A 16,075-nucleotide genomic window follows, 5' to 3' on the forward strand; every position below is an offset into this window, starting at 1 on the left:
ATTTTCTGCACAAGCAGAAAAGGATATTTTTTGTTTGAGGAGTTCCATGGTACGTTGCTGAAATTTTAGCATATGGAACCAACAATTCAGTGTTCTGCTAGCAAGAGTAGCAGAGGTGTATATTTTTTTACCACATCTGTCTAGTGCTCAGGAATCCCTATCTGAGGGGGTGGGATTCTTAGCAGAAGTTGCTTTAATTCCTTTAGGCCCTTGAGAAAACCTCAGGGTCAGCAGTAGGATTTTTAAAAAGAAATGTGTGCGTCAAGGACTCCATACTGGTCAGGTTTTCTGGGAGCAGGAGGGAGGGCGTCAGGAGTCAAACTAAATTCCATGAAAACATCATCCACAACATCCAGGACAGGGTGAATGGCCAGGGGGTCTGTGCTGTTGAAGATCTACGAATTCTGAGTCTCTTTTTAGACTGAGGGTAGTTTTGACATTCCCATTGCAAATGCTCCCTTAAAGTATCGAGGGTTTCCCCAAAGGAAAAGTCCTCGGGTAGAGAGGCTGAAGGAATGAATTCTTCTGCATCAGAATCCTCATACTCAGAGAGGGGTTGCATGTCTTCATATTCAGATGCAGTGTCAGAGTCCTGTTTAAATAAAACTATTGGGGACAGATCTCTCTCTTTTGGAAGGGGTAGCTTGGCTTGGTAGCTTGGCTTCCCCCGATCAGCATTACAAGGTATTCTGCCATTTAAGCAGAATACCTTGTAATGCTGATCGGGGGAAGCCAAGCTACCCCCGATCAGCATTACAAGGTATTCTGCCATTTAAGCATTTGAGACTGAGGCAAGGAAGCAGGTGTCTGAGATTGGGTCATTGGTTTCTTGGGTGTGGTTCGTACCCTGGGCCTTAGAAACTCAGTAGTTTTAGAAAGAATGGTAAACTCGAAAGAAGTCTGTCTGACGAGAATCGGTAATGGAAAGTACTTCCTCGGAAGCCAGTGCCTACTCAGCGGCTCCGGACCCACCCAAGGTAGAGAACTGCAGGATCCTTAGTCAGAGAAGAGTTTTGCAGCCTACCGGACTTCAAAAGGGTCTCAGTAGTGGCCTGCGAATCCACAGAAGCTGGCATCAGGGGCTGCGAAAGCACCAGAGGACCGGAGAACTGACAACTAGCTTAATGGAAGCGTTGTCGGTAGGTTTGGACCTGTGCGGTCTGTCTTTATCCTTACATTTTTTCAGAAGATCTGCTGTCGGATGGCTTACCAAAACAATATCGACATTTGAGGCCTGTGAGCAAAATTATCTAGCTACAATAAGGGCCCGACGATGTATAGTGCTGGCGTTGACCAAAGAAGAAAGGAGACAGCGAGGGATGTCGTGGTCTGGGCCTAAGCAAGTGACGCAGTAAGAATGAATGTCTCTGTGTGGTATTTGCTCTCCACAGGCAAAACAATTGTTAACTTTTTCTGACAACTGTTACAGCAAGAAAAAAGGATTCCCAGCAGGGTACTTAGCTTTAGAAGACTTCAGCTTCACTTCAGAAGACAAATCTCAAGTAGTGGACAAATCTCAAGTAGTGGCTGACCGGCACTAGTGCAAACTGCTTCCGTTTCAGGCTCCTCGGCAAGAAAGACTGATGGCGTCAGCTGCAAATTTATATTACTGATGACCTGACGTCAGTCCTGAAGTGACAGCAACTGACACAGAAATACTAAGCCTCTGGTATTTGGGCCATTCGAGGGCTACCTGGCAGGGATAACACAACATGATCAACCGGGTGGCTGTGGTGAGACCAAAGGGCAGGGTTCTGAACTGATGATTGGCACCTACTTTGAGAGATGCCTCCTGGAGCACCTGTCTACTTTGATGTGATAGTATGCATCCTGGGGATCCATGGAGCACATCCAATAATCCTTGTGCAACAAGGGCATGATGGACTGAACAGTGACTATCCAGAACTCTCACTTCTTGCTTGAGAGGTTGAGTTTGCAGAGGTCCGGGATTGGACGCATGTCTCTAGTCTTCTTTGGCATGAAAAAGAAGCCAGAGTAAGTTCCGGATTCTCGTTCTGTAGGGGGTACATCTTGCATGGCTCTCTTCCGAAGAAGCCTGAGCACGTCTTCCTGAATTAACTCCCTCTGATGATGTGGATGCATCAGGAAGGTAACTCATGATGGGAGGAGGCTGGGAAAAGGGAAAAAAATAACCCCTGTAGATATTTAGCACCAATCTTTTGTGATACTAGTTCAGGCTAAAGGGTGCAAAGACAAAACCCCTAACTGCCTCCAGGGCAGGACAATTGGGTAACACTTCAGGAGTGCTGCTGGGGCTTCTCAGAGAAGGATTCTCTGGAGCCCTGATTTTGCAGATCCCCTCTGCCCCTGGGGTGACATCTGCCTCTCCTCCGACCTCTGGAGGAAGGTTCATCTTCAGCATCCTGGATGGCAGAGAGCAAAACCACATCTTCCTGGCCCCCTAGCTGCGTCTTGGAAAAGTAGCGTTAAGGGGTGGAGAAACTGATTCCTACAGCCAAAGACTTGCTCACTGTGGGCAAGAGTTTCTTTGACTGAAGGGCCAAACAGGGTAGAACCATAAAAAAGGGGTGTTGGTAACGGATGCCTTGAAGGACTATGCAAATCCACAATGCCTGTGCTGGCCACACAAAAGCCTCCTTCCATCTTGTCAATCAGCCTCTTCAATGAATTAGCCAGGGAAGTATGGACAGCTTGGGGGACACCTTGCTTAGTTTCCCAGCTGGGAGTACCTCAAAGGAAAATGGCGAGTTCCTTAACCAGGATCCTTTGAAGTTAGGTGAAATGTGCCAGATAATTTAGTGCCCGCAGCCCAAAGGTGGCTAAGGCAAACACCTGCTTTCCGTGCCTGTCAATTGCCTAGGACTCATGGTTGGGTGAATGAACAGATGCTCTGTTCTGCCAGTTCCTTCTTGGTGGCGGCAGCTATCACTATTGCATCAAATGGCACACCTTTAGACCAAAACTGCTTGTCGGAAAGGGGGGCTAAGGAACTTGTTGGCTCATTTGGGGACAGGCTCCACAGTATCAGGCTCCTTCCATGCCCTGTTGTGAGACTATTCATCTGCTGGAGGGGACACCCAAGAGGTAGATGGTCCCATCCTGAAAGCCTTCAGAAAAAAAGGACTCCTCTGAGGATGGGGGGACCCACCGCCCTTAAGCTTAAGGATTTCCAGGATGTCCCTGAAGGAGACATCCTCGAGAGGAGAGTTAGGGGATCCATCCCCCTTCATCGAGGTCCATATCCTCACTGAGTAACATGGCAGGGGAGTCCAAGTATCTCCTCTTACAAGATCTCTTCCGAGGAACCTCCTCCAGGGGGGCTCAAGGGAGGACTCTTAAGTGAGAGGGACCTTGAGTGGGACAACTCCCACCTGCAGGCTAGTTCGAGAGGGCTGACCAAGGACAGGATGAGTGGTCCACAAGATGGGGCTGTGAAGGTCCCTGAAAGGCCGTGGAGGAAACTCTCTGGGAGGAGAAAGTCCACTCTGACCCAGAAAGGCAAGGGACTGGATGATGCTCCATCCGAACTCCTGGTAGGAGGGCCCACCTGGTGGGACAGACCAGAGCAGGGCAGAACCTCTGGGCTTCTGGATAGCATCAGCCCTAAGCTACCGAGGGCCGAAGTGCCAACGGGAAGGGACCAGTCCAAAAAAAAAATACAGGGCCAAACCCCCCACGCAAGGACTCTGGGTAGACTGCTACGGTCTGGGACTCTACCAATGCAGTGGGAGGCCAAGCAGGAGGAGTCGGGGACTGACAGGGTGGAGGCAGAAGGTCCCCTGGAAACTCACGTTTCCCTCAACATATGGTCCTGGACGAGGAAGCACGAAACCACTCTGGTCAGACAAGGAGAACCCAAGGAGGGGGAAGGCGATGGCCTCCTAGCTAGATTTGCAGGGGACACTAGAAATCCCAGCTCAATCTAAGCTTTAAGAAAGGACCTAATCATCCTGTCCAATTCAGAGGGAGCAAACTCCTGGAGGATCTGGAGGAAGTGGAGGGCCTAGCTGGGGATGAGTGCCTGGATCCCTTGGGCCTTCCTATAAAGAACGGCTTCTGTGCTTGGAGACAATAGGAGACTGCCCCAAGCCAGTGCCCAAGTGTAGTCCTCAATAACAACAGTGGGATCTAACACTGATCCCAAATCAGACTTCCTCGGATCAGAAGATAAAGTAGGACCCGAAGGCCTGGATCCCACATTTCCCGATCGGAAGCCAGATCTGTGGCTGGTCCAGATCCTGCCAGATCTGAAGGCCTCGGACCAGAGACCCTGGATCCCAGGGTCTATTTGAGACCTCGGACCCGAAGGCTTAAGAGGGGAAGCCACAGATCCATGGTCACAAATCTTGGGATTTGAGAATACCAGATCTGACCAAGAAGAGAATGGGGACAGATCCAAGACACTAGGATCAGAGTCTCATTTTCTTAGCAGAAGACCCCGAAGACAGGGGGGCCTTCCTTTTGCACTCAGCGGGTCCAGACCTGGCAGGGGACTGAGCCACCCCTTTCAACAAGAGTTTGTTTTGGCTCTCAACCAAAGCCCTGGAGTTGAATGCGGCACAAGTGTTGCATTCATCCTCCAGGTGGTCATTGCCCAAACAGTAAAGGCACTCCTCATGAGAATCAGAAACAGACATCTTCCGACCGCATGAGGAGTGCCGCTTAAAGCCTATGGGCTTGTCAGACATGACACCTAAGCCTAAGGAACAAGCTAACTCAGAGGATGAAACAAGCCAAGGTCAAACCAGAGGAAGCAAGCTGTACACACACACACGTTTAGAAAAAGAAAGGCAATCATACTGTTTGTTTTTTGGCTTTTCCCAGTAAGGGGTGACCACAGCAGAACTCCAGTCCGCTAATGATTAGCAGTAGATTTTTACGAAACGCAGAGGTGCCAGCTCGGCGCCCAACCTTCAACGGCATGCCCATTTACACATACATTTCTTTCAAACGCTACCTAACCGCGGGGAGGACATGCAGACTCCACACAGAAGGCACTCCCAAGCTCAGCAGAAAATCGAATGGGAGAACCTCTTGCTGTGAGGTAACAATGCTACCGCCGTACCACCGCGGCATAAGAAAGGCAATCATACTAAGAAAGGAAAAACTACAGTAACACTACAAGAAAAGGGTGCCAAAACAGAACTCAACAAAACCAACGAACTGGGAGGGGAGGGATAAAACTACTGCTATCAGAAAGCTCAAAAAACTAAACTGACTACAGTACCAATAAAACTAGCCCAAAAACTAGTCAAAAAGTAAGGAAAAATAATCTACTTATCCCAGAACAGGAGCCAAGCCAACAAACCTACGTCTGTAGCTGAAAGCGGCAAATGAGATCTGAGGGGCTAGAGGGCAGCTAGGGAACATGGGAGTGGGAGGAGCTTAAGCATTGAAGCAATCTGTGAAGTGCCGGCTCGAATCCAATGTCGGATCCAAGACCCAAGAGTGAGAAAAAGTGACATGGACAACATCAGACATACTGGTTCAAATAAACATCCTGCCACAACATTAATTTTATCAAATTACTTACTTTCCCTACATTTATATGCAACTGGAATAGAGACAACAGCGCCAAGTTAAATATGGTTACTCTGAAGTACAACCCATGGGGCATACACGATTTTACTGGAATCCACTGACAACTCTATATAAAAATCAACTTGGGATCTGCAAATTAACAGTCTTAACACTGTGCAGTTGTTTATACTTTAACTTCATATTTTTATGACTATAATATAACTTATCAAAGCCCCTTGTGACATCTAAATGTACTACAACCAGTTTACCTTTATACTGCCGACAGCCACATCCCAGAAACAGCTTTCGTGAACTGCAATAAGAGACTTCACAAAACTGCGAACGACGTTCCAAATAAAATCTCTCCCCCTTTTTGACCCATGGTAGCACTCGTTTCAGCTGTGGAGCAGTCAGAAATGTCGACTTTCGCTGTTTCTTTGAAGTTGAGAATTTGGCCGGACGAAATTCATGGAAATGGTTTGCGTATATGCACGTTTGTCGGACGTGCTTTCAGCACTATAAAGGTAAACCACTACAACCAGTTTTGTGCAAATAGAACAGAAGTTAAACTGGTAAGAAGACCTACAAATCCGTGCCAGTTTTGGGATGAGTGCTAGGACATGAGTAAGGATCAAACAGCTCAATACAGTTCATGTCATGAGAATTTAAAGCATCACTGTGAATCAGGCCAAAGGACTGGAAATATTTAAAGTTCTTACATGTTCCTACGAAACTACCAGGCAATCCAGCCTGCAGACTACTGCACAGCTAGCCAATGACCAGAGACCAAGGGTGAGAATCAAACCCTGTACTTTATCTGTAAAATAAATGCATTAACTATTATGCTAACTCCTAAGCCCTGGACTGGGACCCAAAATCTGTTTTTTGCAGGATAAAAGGGTATGTTACTATTTATACATTTACAAAACAGTTTGAAAAGATTCAATTTTCCACAGTTCAAGAACTACAGATTAACAAAACCATAACCCCCTGCTCTGATTCTCAAGTTTTGCCTCATTACTGCTCCTAGAATGGACGAAGGTACAGCAATTTTATATACATGAAGGGGATCAAGGGGCCCTCTCACCAATAGCTTAGAGTGAAGTCCACACAACCACCCAGGAGCCATGAGCAATAGTGAACTTGGATGGGGCATGGGAGGAAGGATGGAACACACGGACCTATTGTTACAGAAAGTATATAACTTAGATGTTTTCTCTTCCATTCATCTAAACATCTGGGATACAAGTCCACAGCCAGTAAGATCTCCAGGCTGGTGAAATCAAAGGATTCTGTAAACAGACTGTATGCCCAATTTGTAATGGGGCACAAAGGTAATGAGTGTTAGGCCAAGTACATGCTCCACACATCAATCAATGCTCAAGCAAAAAGTGGAATGTGCCCTAGGCTTAATAGGCAAAATTTAGTTTTTAGGGAGTATGCAAAGGAGATGCAATTGCAAAACCATCTTGACAGGGTCAGTCTGGACACAGGCTTGCCAAGTTGTGTTTTGGGGAAAAAAAAGCTGGTTAGATTTTCTGCACTTTTGTTCTGTCCCAACAATCTCAACTGCCAGTAAAAATCCAAACAATGGCACAAACAACCATTCTCCCTTAGTTACTGAACTGGCTCATTCAGATTAGAGTAGACTCTAGCTGCCTTAGGTATAACTGAAGGGTTTGTCCTTGAGGTGATTTTGTCCTTGTGAAAAATCACAGAAGGGGCAACACAGGATAGTACTAGACGCTCAGACACCCTCCTTGTTGATTAACAGCTAACAGAAAACAGCTTCAAAGAAACTGCAGCTGTCTTTTCAAAAATAGTCTAGTGAGAACATGCAAGATCAGATGGAGATCTCAAGAAGGTACTGGGTCACAAACAGGTGGACATTAAAAGGATTCTTTCAAAAAAGCCCTGGAAATCTTAAAGGCCGCTACTGATGTAATGGCTAGTGGAATGTGAAGGTTAGAAATGGCAACTGACTGAACTTTATGGTCGAACAATGGAAACAAGAATGAAAAATCAGCCAGGAAATCCAGGATAGCATCCAAGGGTGCAGAAGACGCATCCAAATCCTTGACAGAGGCCCATACAGATAAATTTTTCCACTTACTAACGTAAATTTTTTTAGTGGAAGGCTTCTGGAAGAAAAGATGAATAACCCAGTCTGGGATTTTGGCCACCATTGGACTCGAGAACCAGTTTGAGGGAACGAAGTTTCAGGTGATGTAGGCCTAACCGACACGTAATAAGACCCAGAACAGGGCCCAATATTCAGGATGGGTAAAGTAGGGGAGGGCCAAAGAAAGGGTAAACAAATCTCTTAGTCAGAACAGGGCTGCAAGGATCACAGTCACTTTAGACTGAGCTGCCTTCTGAAGAAATTACATCAGAGTTGTCCGGAGGATAGACTTGCAGAAGACTTTGGGAACAAGCATGCAGAAGAGCTTCCCATAATTAATGTTCCCCTGGAAGGATCACACCATAAAAGAGCTGCATTTCTGTGTTGTATGAGGAAGTAAACAGATTACAACAGGAAGTGACACAAGGACTGAAAATCCACACTGCTATCTCAAGAGTTCAGAGACCAATTGTGAGATTCAGCCTACTCCAGCTGTCCACAAGGATAATTCCTTGGGATGTGCACTGCAGTCAGAATGTTGAGGACTGCCAAACTCTCATGAACTCTCAACGCAGACCAGAACAGAGTTCCTCCTTGCTTACCACTGATGTATTTGTCAGTCTGCAGAGTGATCACACCCTTGGAGAGAAGGTCCTGAAAGACCTGCAACACTAGAACCATCCTCATGTTTAAGACAGGAATGTGACAACTGGCTGAGTTCATGAAATGCCCCCCCCCCAAACCTCTATGGTCACACTGGGAGGATGGGGAACATCACAAGGTTGGCCTGCTGCAACCAGAGGAGATTCCAACCACTACCAAATGTGGTGGTGACTGACGTCTGCAAGAGAAACTGGGAAATTCACTGGGTTAGTCAGACCACTTAGCTGAGAAGTCTACTGGAGTACCCAAATATGGAATCTTGCCACAAGAACTAGACATAAAAGTGGCCATATGAACAAAGAAACACTAAACTGTGGAGACGTGAGCCTGAGGAAAGAGATTTTTAGTCTGGAGAGTGGTACTTTGGTTGGCTGCTTAAGTGCATCCAAAAGGTAAGCAATAAATTCCAGTACTAAAAAAAAACGGCTCCAGGCTGGACATTTTGTAATTTACTGTGATGCCCAAAGACAGACAGCTGGAGCAAGGAATCTAAAAGCTTTGATCAGGAATGTCCTCATGGAAGCAGTCAGGAGCCAGTCAGCCTGTTAGGGAAAGACCCAACACCCACACAGCCTAAGCCAGGCTACTACTACTGCCATGCATTTGGCAAACAAGGAAGGAGTGGTGAGAAAAAAGGCAATGCTTGAAATTGATGACTGGCTTCCAGCCAAAGGCACTGGAGCCTCATGGAACACCACTGTTATAGTGACCAACTGGAATATTGTCTAATTTATAAACTCCTCAATTTGCAGAGATCCAAAATGGGCCAGAGGTCTTTTTTTCTCTACTGGACAAGAATGAATCTTGGGTAGACCACAGATCCTTGTTGGTCTGCTGGGATCTCTTGGATGACTCAGTTTTTAGATTTCCACTGCTGCTTCACTGATGGGTGGCATGCCAGGAAGGGATTTTTAGGACTATTTTGAGGTGAAAAAAAAGGGAACTATACAACCTCTTGGACATAACTCAGCACACTAAAGCATCTGTGATGGCCTCTCAAGCAGCTGGGTGGAAAGCAAGCCTCCAGAATACATCAGTCAGGCAACCCTTCAAGGGCACTGGATAGGCATCCTGCAGAATGCCCATCAAAAACTCTGATTCTGCGCACCTCCCTTGACCCATAGGTGATAACCATTGCAGTTGCCCCCTCTGCACTGGGACAAGAACAGTCACTTGGAGTGACCTGGAAAGGTTGCGGTGACTTACAAAAAATGAGATACTTCCCTACCTTATGGTTCCTTGAAAAGTATCGCTGAGGGTTAGAGAAACTAACCCCAATAGCAGACCACGTTTTTACACCCTGTTTGTTTCTAGTCAAAGGTATGCTTGACCCATGAGCAAAACATCAGAAATATCTATTCTCAGAGGGCCCAAACCTCATCTACAACAGACAGTGCATGTTGAAGGGACCACTGTGCGTCTCAAAGATGAACAATGAGCCAAGAAATGCATAGTTATCCCCTTGGGGAAAAACACGTACCCATGAATTACCATGAAGGTGGCAGTACACTAAACACCGAAAGTGTGATAAGAGACTTAGGGACACAGGTGGACAGTGGTCTCACCTTTGATAACCACATCAGTCAGGAAATCCTGTGTGACATCATCACTAACGGCTTTTCAAGGAGGTCATTGTCCTTACTGCACTCATCCCTCATTAGACCCATTATAGAATACAACACCCAGTTTGGTATGTACCTTTCAAGACATCTGCAACAACTGGAAAGGCCGCAGAAATACCTCACTAAAAGAATCACAGGCCTAAAGCAAATGCCCTATGCTGACCATAAAAAAAACTCCAGCTATACTCTGCTGCATATAGTCTACTCGGAAGCAATCTCTGCTTAACATACAATGCCATGTCAAACAGAGCTGTTGGACATGCTACACTTAAAGAAATCCCAATCCCTCAGAGCCACATGTGCCAGGGATCTAAACCTTGTCATCACAATGAACAAAACATGCTGGAGGGATAGGTTCCTGACCCAGAGACTCATCAGACTCTGGAATAAACTGCCCATACACGTCAAGCAGAGCACCTATTTGTCCCTCTTCAAAAGGAACCTTGACGATTGGATGGGAGAAAGGAAATTCACCCCTGGGATCAAGTCAATCACCCTTGCTAGACAGGGTTCCAGGGAAGTAAATATTGTGGGAAGAAATAGCCAGGGAATTGTTATGGCTAGGCTTGTATAGGTCCTAGGGCCGATAGCCTAGTACCAACCTTTGAACTTCTCTGGAACAGGCTTCCCATCCATATGCAGCACAACTTATCCCTAATCCTATTCAAACAACTTGGACCAATGGATAGGAAATCTCACATCTATTCCTGGTTTGGCACCTATGTTCCTAATAGACAAGGGGCAGCCTATGATTGCTTGGTGTGTACAAGCCTGTACTGTAACCATAAAAGGCATGGTGTATTGGCACGTCAATAATTTGGTAAAACCTGGGGTAAGCTTGGCTAGGTTTAAAATGGTTCTTGGGGCAAAAGCTTAGTACACTTCTATGAAACCAAGGCTGTAATGCACCAGTGTATGGTCTGTGGCTGGGTAGTGGGAGATACAGAATGTGATGTGAAAGGGGATGAAAGCAGGGAGAGAAAAATCAAGGAAGTGATGCAGTAGATGTCAAAGGGGAATAGTAGGGTGTAATAAAAAAGGGAGGGAGGAGTGTGAGGAGAAATATTCCTTAAACAGTTTTCATTTCTTTAGAACACCTTGTGATTTATCTCATCATTGGGTTCCTTAGCTCACTTGTTCTTTCATCTTTCGTATTTCTTAACCCGTACGCCATTAGTTTCTGGGCTCTTCGATTACAAACAGATGTTCAGTACAGCCCTCCTTATATTCACCAATGGTTTTTGGGTGTTCATTAATTTTTCTCTTTAGCCTGTCTGAATTGAATCAGTCTCCGGAGCTGAAGCTTTTTCTTGAGAGATTTTATCTTTACTATTCTCTCTAAACCTTTTAACTGATTATATCCCCTAGTTTATAAACTTGTTTCTTCCACCAGTAGGTCTGACTTATGATCCAATTCTCACAAATGTTTCTACAGCAAATCTGCAAGCCCAGTCTTTGAAATGTTTTTTCTTTAATAGATGTGCTGAGAAATGTCAGTGTCTTGTACCAAAGTGTGACAAAGGGAGATACTGCCAGCACAGCTGTCTGGAATTTTGTAAATTATGTCATTGGTGAACATCAAAATGATGTAGGATGCTTGGTCATAGGTAGGTATTAGGCTATTGGCCGTACGGCCTATACAAGCCTAACCAAAAAGGTACCCTGGCTTTCATCACCCAAGAAAATTATTTTCCTGTGCCCTTGTCAAGCAGAACCACAGAAGTGATCCCAGGATGAATTTCATATTACCCATCCACTCGTTAAGAATTTTCTTGAAGAGTGCTAATAAGGAGCTCTGTTTGACATAGATAGGAAAGTCTGTTCCAGAGTACGTGAAGTCTCTGGGACAGGAATCTATCCCTCCGGCATGTTCTGTTTATTATGGTGACAAGGTTCAGGTCCCCTAGAGCGTGTAGCTCGGAGGGATTGGGATTTTTTAAGTAGAGCATGTCCAACAGCACTGGGTTTGACACAGCTTTGTATGTTAGGCAGAGATCACCTCTGAGTAGGCGATATGCGACGGAGTAAAACTGGAGTTTTTTGAGTCTGTCTGCGTAAGGCATCTGTTTGAGGCCAGTAATCCTCTGTGAGGTATTTTTGCAGTCTTTCCAGTTGTTGTAGATGTTTTGTGAGGTACATACCAAAAGGGACGTTGTACTCTATAATGGTTCAAAGAGTGATGAGTAGAGGGGAACAATGACCTCTTTCTAGATGAGAAACCTTTTGTGATGAGGTGTGCCAAGTAGAAGGATTTCCTGACCACTATGGCGATGTGATCAAAGGAGAGACTACTGTCCACCTGTGTCCTGTGTCCCAAGGTCTCTTGCGTTACAAATGTATTAGAACTGTATGTCATGTATATCTCAAGACTGCTCTATACAGGTGTTTGTGTTGAGAAGGTATTGTGCAGTGTGCTTGAAATACAACCACAGTGCGGCCTACTGGAAAAGAAAAGAAATAAAAATGTACATGCACTATTACAACTGCTTAAATGTATAAATTTTAACAGTGAAACTGGAATACAGGTTAATTTCAGAAAAATAGCTGAAATTAAATTACTTTATGGCTAGGTCATAAAAGATGGTATCTTTTAGTTTTCAATGCAGCTAGACAGTCTGCGCTGAAATCTTTCTGGACTGTCTTCAGAACGAACCAATTACTACCTCTGAAAAGCTTTCTGGACTGTCTTCAGAACAAACTAATTACTACCTCTGAAAGTAGTAAGGAATGCAATTATTTTATGACTTAACATCTTCCAAAGATCTAAGGTATGTGTTTTCACAGGTAGATGCTAAATACTGCCAAGCTTCAGTAGTAGGGTTTTCACCTGGGATAGAGTCCGATGACAAGAAATGATGTCAAGCTATCACAGCAGCAATATTTGAGATACTAATCTGAGAGGTCTCTGAGTGACACAAGGCATTCTGTCTTTTACCCAACAACTAGAAGATCCAGTCATCAACATCTGCCTTGCTCTGATGAAGTTAGTAGAGAATAGTATAATTTTCTTTGATAAAGTCAGGAATAAAGCAAAGCTTAGTTTATATATTTTTCTATGAGACTGTCCTACAATGTTTTAAATAATTCCTGTGATTTTGGACTCTGATGTCACTGTGAATATATAAAGAGTATTATCTTGTTCTTTATCATTAAATACATTAAAATCTTTCATTACGGCTAATCTGTCTAGAGATATTTAAGTTTTGAGAGTAATTTTACACGTATTTGGTGTGGGGGCCATTCCTAATAGACCTGCTATTGATCAAACTACCATTTGCATTAATATTACATAAAAAGATTAGACACCCTTTAAGGGCTTTAAAGTAGCTGATAAGCAATTGGCTGATGGCAGTGATAACTACATTATAGTCCGGGTAAAAGGCAGACATAGCTAGCAAACCTGTGCCAACCTTCCCCAGGTGTGTGTCACCTACTTGGGCAGCAGCAAGAAGCACATGTAGGCTAGAGGGTGCTGGAGGTCTTGAAAAGGCCACTCAGCTGAAATCTCAACTCTACAGCTGTGCCAGTGGCAAGTCTTCTTGTGGATCTGGAGAAAGAGGGTGAAACCAGCCCCAGACCGACTGTGGTCTGTGTGCTCTTAAGAGAAATTGCACTTGATGCAGAGAGCTGCATTTGGAAATAATGTGCGTACATCTCATAGCTGGAGGGGTGTGGGGGGTTCAGCCCCCCCCAAGCTAGTTGGTTTATAATTAGGTCGGTATGTTTAACTTACATGTGAAAATAAAAACCAGAAGACAAAATTACCATGTACTTGTGAACGCCAAGGGAATTCTTGTATAGTCCACACTTGTAAATTCTCCACTCTCAAATGGCTGCTGTAGACAGAATCCAGGATAAAATCAGCTGTTAGATGCTAAATAAATGTCCACAAAGAGGTCCTATGCAACAAGATAGCCGTATGAATCAAATAGTAAAAAAGATTCCTCCAAAATCTTTATTGAACCAATACTATGAAGCGCTTTTCGTCCCACTAGTAGTGGGACTTCTTCAGACAAACAGATTCTGACAAAAACCAAGGTTTAAATACTGGTTTTGGGGCCAAAAAGGTGCCGTTGATAGGTTACAGTTCTGTGCTTCAATTAGTTAAAGGTATAGTGTCCTAACAACTAATGATATGAATCTATGAATGAATTTAAAACAAAATCAACAAAACTTCAGAACCATTAAAAAGATTAAAGGCATCGCTAAGATGTCATTATTACAGTATCTAAATAAATACTTAATATAAAACAAATATAAAAATATATAAAGTATATATGGTAGTACAAATCACATCTATATATTACTACACGTTTCAGACTAAGGAATGAGCAGTAACAAACAAAAACCAGTATGTACAAAAGTTACTCAATTTGAGCACTGAATACATATATAAATCACAAAGAGAAGAGTGGTTACGAAAAAGAAAGATATCGTTGTGGGAAATTGCTATTGAAAGATGGTACAAAGTCAAATTAGAACTACAATAAGGTAAAATTTTTTTGGAGTGAATTTCTGTACATTACCGCGCACTTATGGAGTAATTTGTGCGTAGTAACCTTGCATTTTACCTTTATATAGGTTTACTAGTTGCTGTTTGATTTTAAATTTATTGTTTACATGTTAGCATATATATTTTTACCATATTTCTTTTACAATTACAATACACATGCTTTCTACATGACCTGGCTACATTAATTGCACTATTTAATAGTTCTTTGTTCAGGTGTCACTGTATATCCTGAACATATATTTATGACTTTTGTTAGACTTTGTAGTTAGGTATGTGTTTTAGGTGGGATTTTGACCAGAATATTGTAGTTCTAATGTGACTTTGTTGATTTTGTTTTAAATTCATTCATAGATTCATCTCATTAGTTGTTAGGACACTATACCTTTAACTAACTGAAGCACATTACTGTAACCTAGCAACAGCACCTTTTTGGCGCCAAAACCAGTATTTAAACCTTGGTTTTTGTCTGTTTGTCTGAAGTCCCACTACTAGTAGGGCGAAAAGCACTTCACATTATTGGTTCAATAAAGCTTTTGGAGAAATCTTTTTTCCTACTTGATTCATACGGATATCTTGTCACATAGGACCTCTTTGTGGACATTTATTTAGTATCCAACATAACTGATTTTATCCTGGATTCTGTCTACAGCAGCCATTTGAGTGTGGAGAATTTAAAACTGTGGACTACACGAGAATTCCCTTGGCGTTCACAAGTACAGGGTAATTTTGCCTTCTGGTTTTTGTTTTCACTTGTTTGTTACTTTTTGCGTTTGATGTTTAACTTTCATGATGGACAAGCATTTCCTTTCCCTGAGAAAAAACAGCCATTTGTGACTAAGTCTTCGTCTTTTATTGTCTCTACATTCTGATATTTGGCGGTATGGGATTCATGATTTAGAAAGGGATCCATAGAAATAAACACAATTACAAACCTACATTCATACATATACAGGTTTACTGTCAAAACCACGAGTACAGGTTAGAAGAAAATAGGAATGTCAAACAGTTGGAAGATTCCAGTTTCTTCTAACCTGCACCAGTGTCAGTGTGCAGTTTCGTGAATGCCACAGTGCATTCATACCATTGTCATTGGCAACAGGATTACAGATCACAGTACAGTTGGGATCGGGGGTAAAAACCCTTTTCCCCACTGTAGTGGGATCACGGAGTTGGAATATATTATTGGCAGGGGGGTTAACCCCCTGCAAAAACTGGCATTTCTGAGTTGTGCAATACGTATTTACCAATTAAATGTTAAACTTCTGTTGGTGTTCAGCAAGCAGCAGGGAAGGAATATGTCAAAAAATACAGAATCTACAAATTCGGAATATATTCCATTCGGGTTTGAGTTGTGATTCGCAGGAATGACCGGATTTTATTCTGGTGTTCACAATTCTGAAATTAAACCACATTATACACATGTAGGCATGTGTTACATTACACCAGACACACAAATGCAAATAACCACACTCACACACATACACGAATACAAATGCACATAGTCTTGCAACTATGTGCGTGTGTATGTATATATATATATATATATATATATATATATATATATATATATATCTAAGAAATGAACTTCGTGACAATAAAAGCATTGAATAAAATAGTAAATAACACCAACAACTCTTGTAGAACTTTAGCAAC

At 43.4% G+C, this 16,075-nt stretch overlaps 1 protein-coding gene across 1 annotated transcript in view; it reads right to left on the reverse strand.

The window, feature by feature from the left end:
* LOC122794974 (fatty acyl-CoA reductase 1-like) overlaps window positions 1–16,075 on the reverse strand; it is a 647,127-nt gene that overhangs the window by 289,244 nt on the left and 341,808 nt on the right. The gene's annotated exons all lie outside the window — the stretch shown is intronic.

This window comes from Protopterus annectens, chromosome 2.part1 (genome assembly GCF_019279795.1).
Source record: "Protopterus annectens isolate FY-2018-M chromosome 2.part1, PAN1.0, whole genome shotgun sequence".
Taxonomy (NCBI): Eukaryota; Metazoa; Chordata; order Ceratodontiformes; family Protopteridae; genus Protopterus; species Protopterus annectens.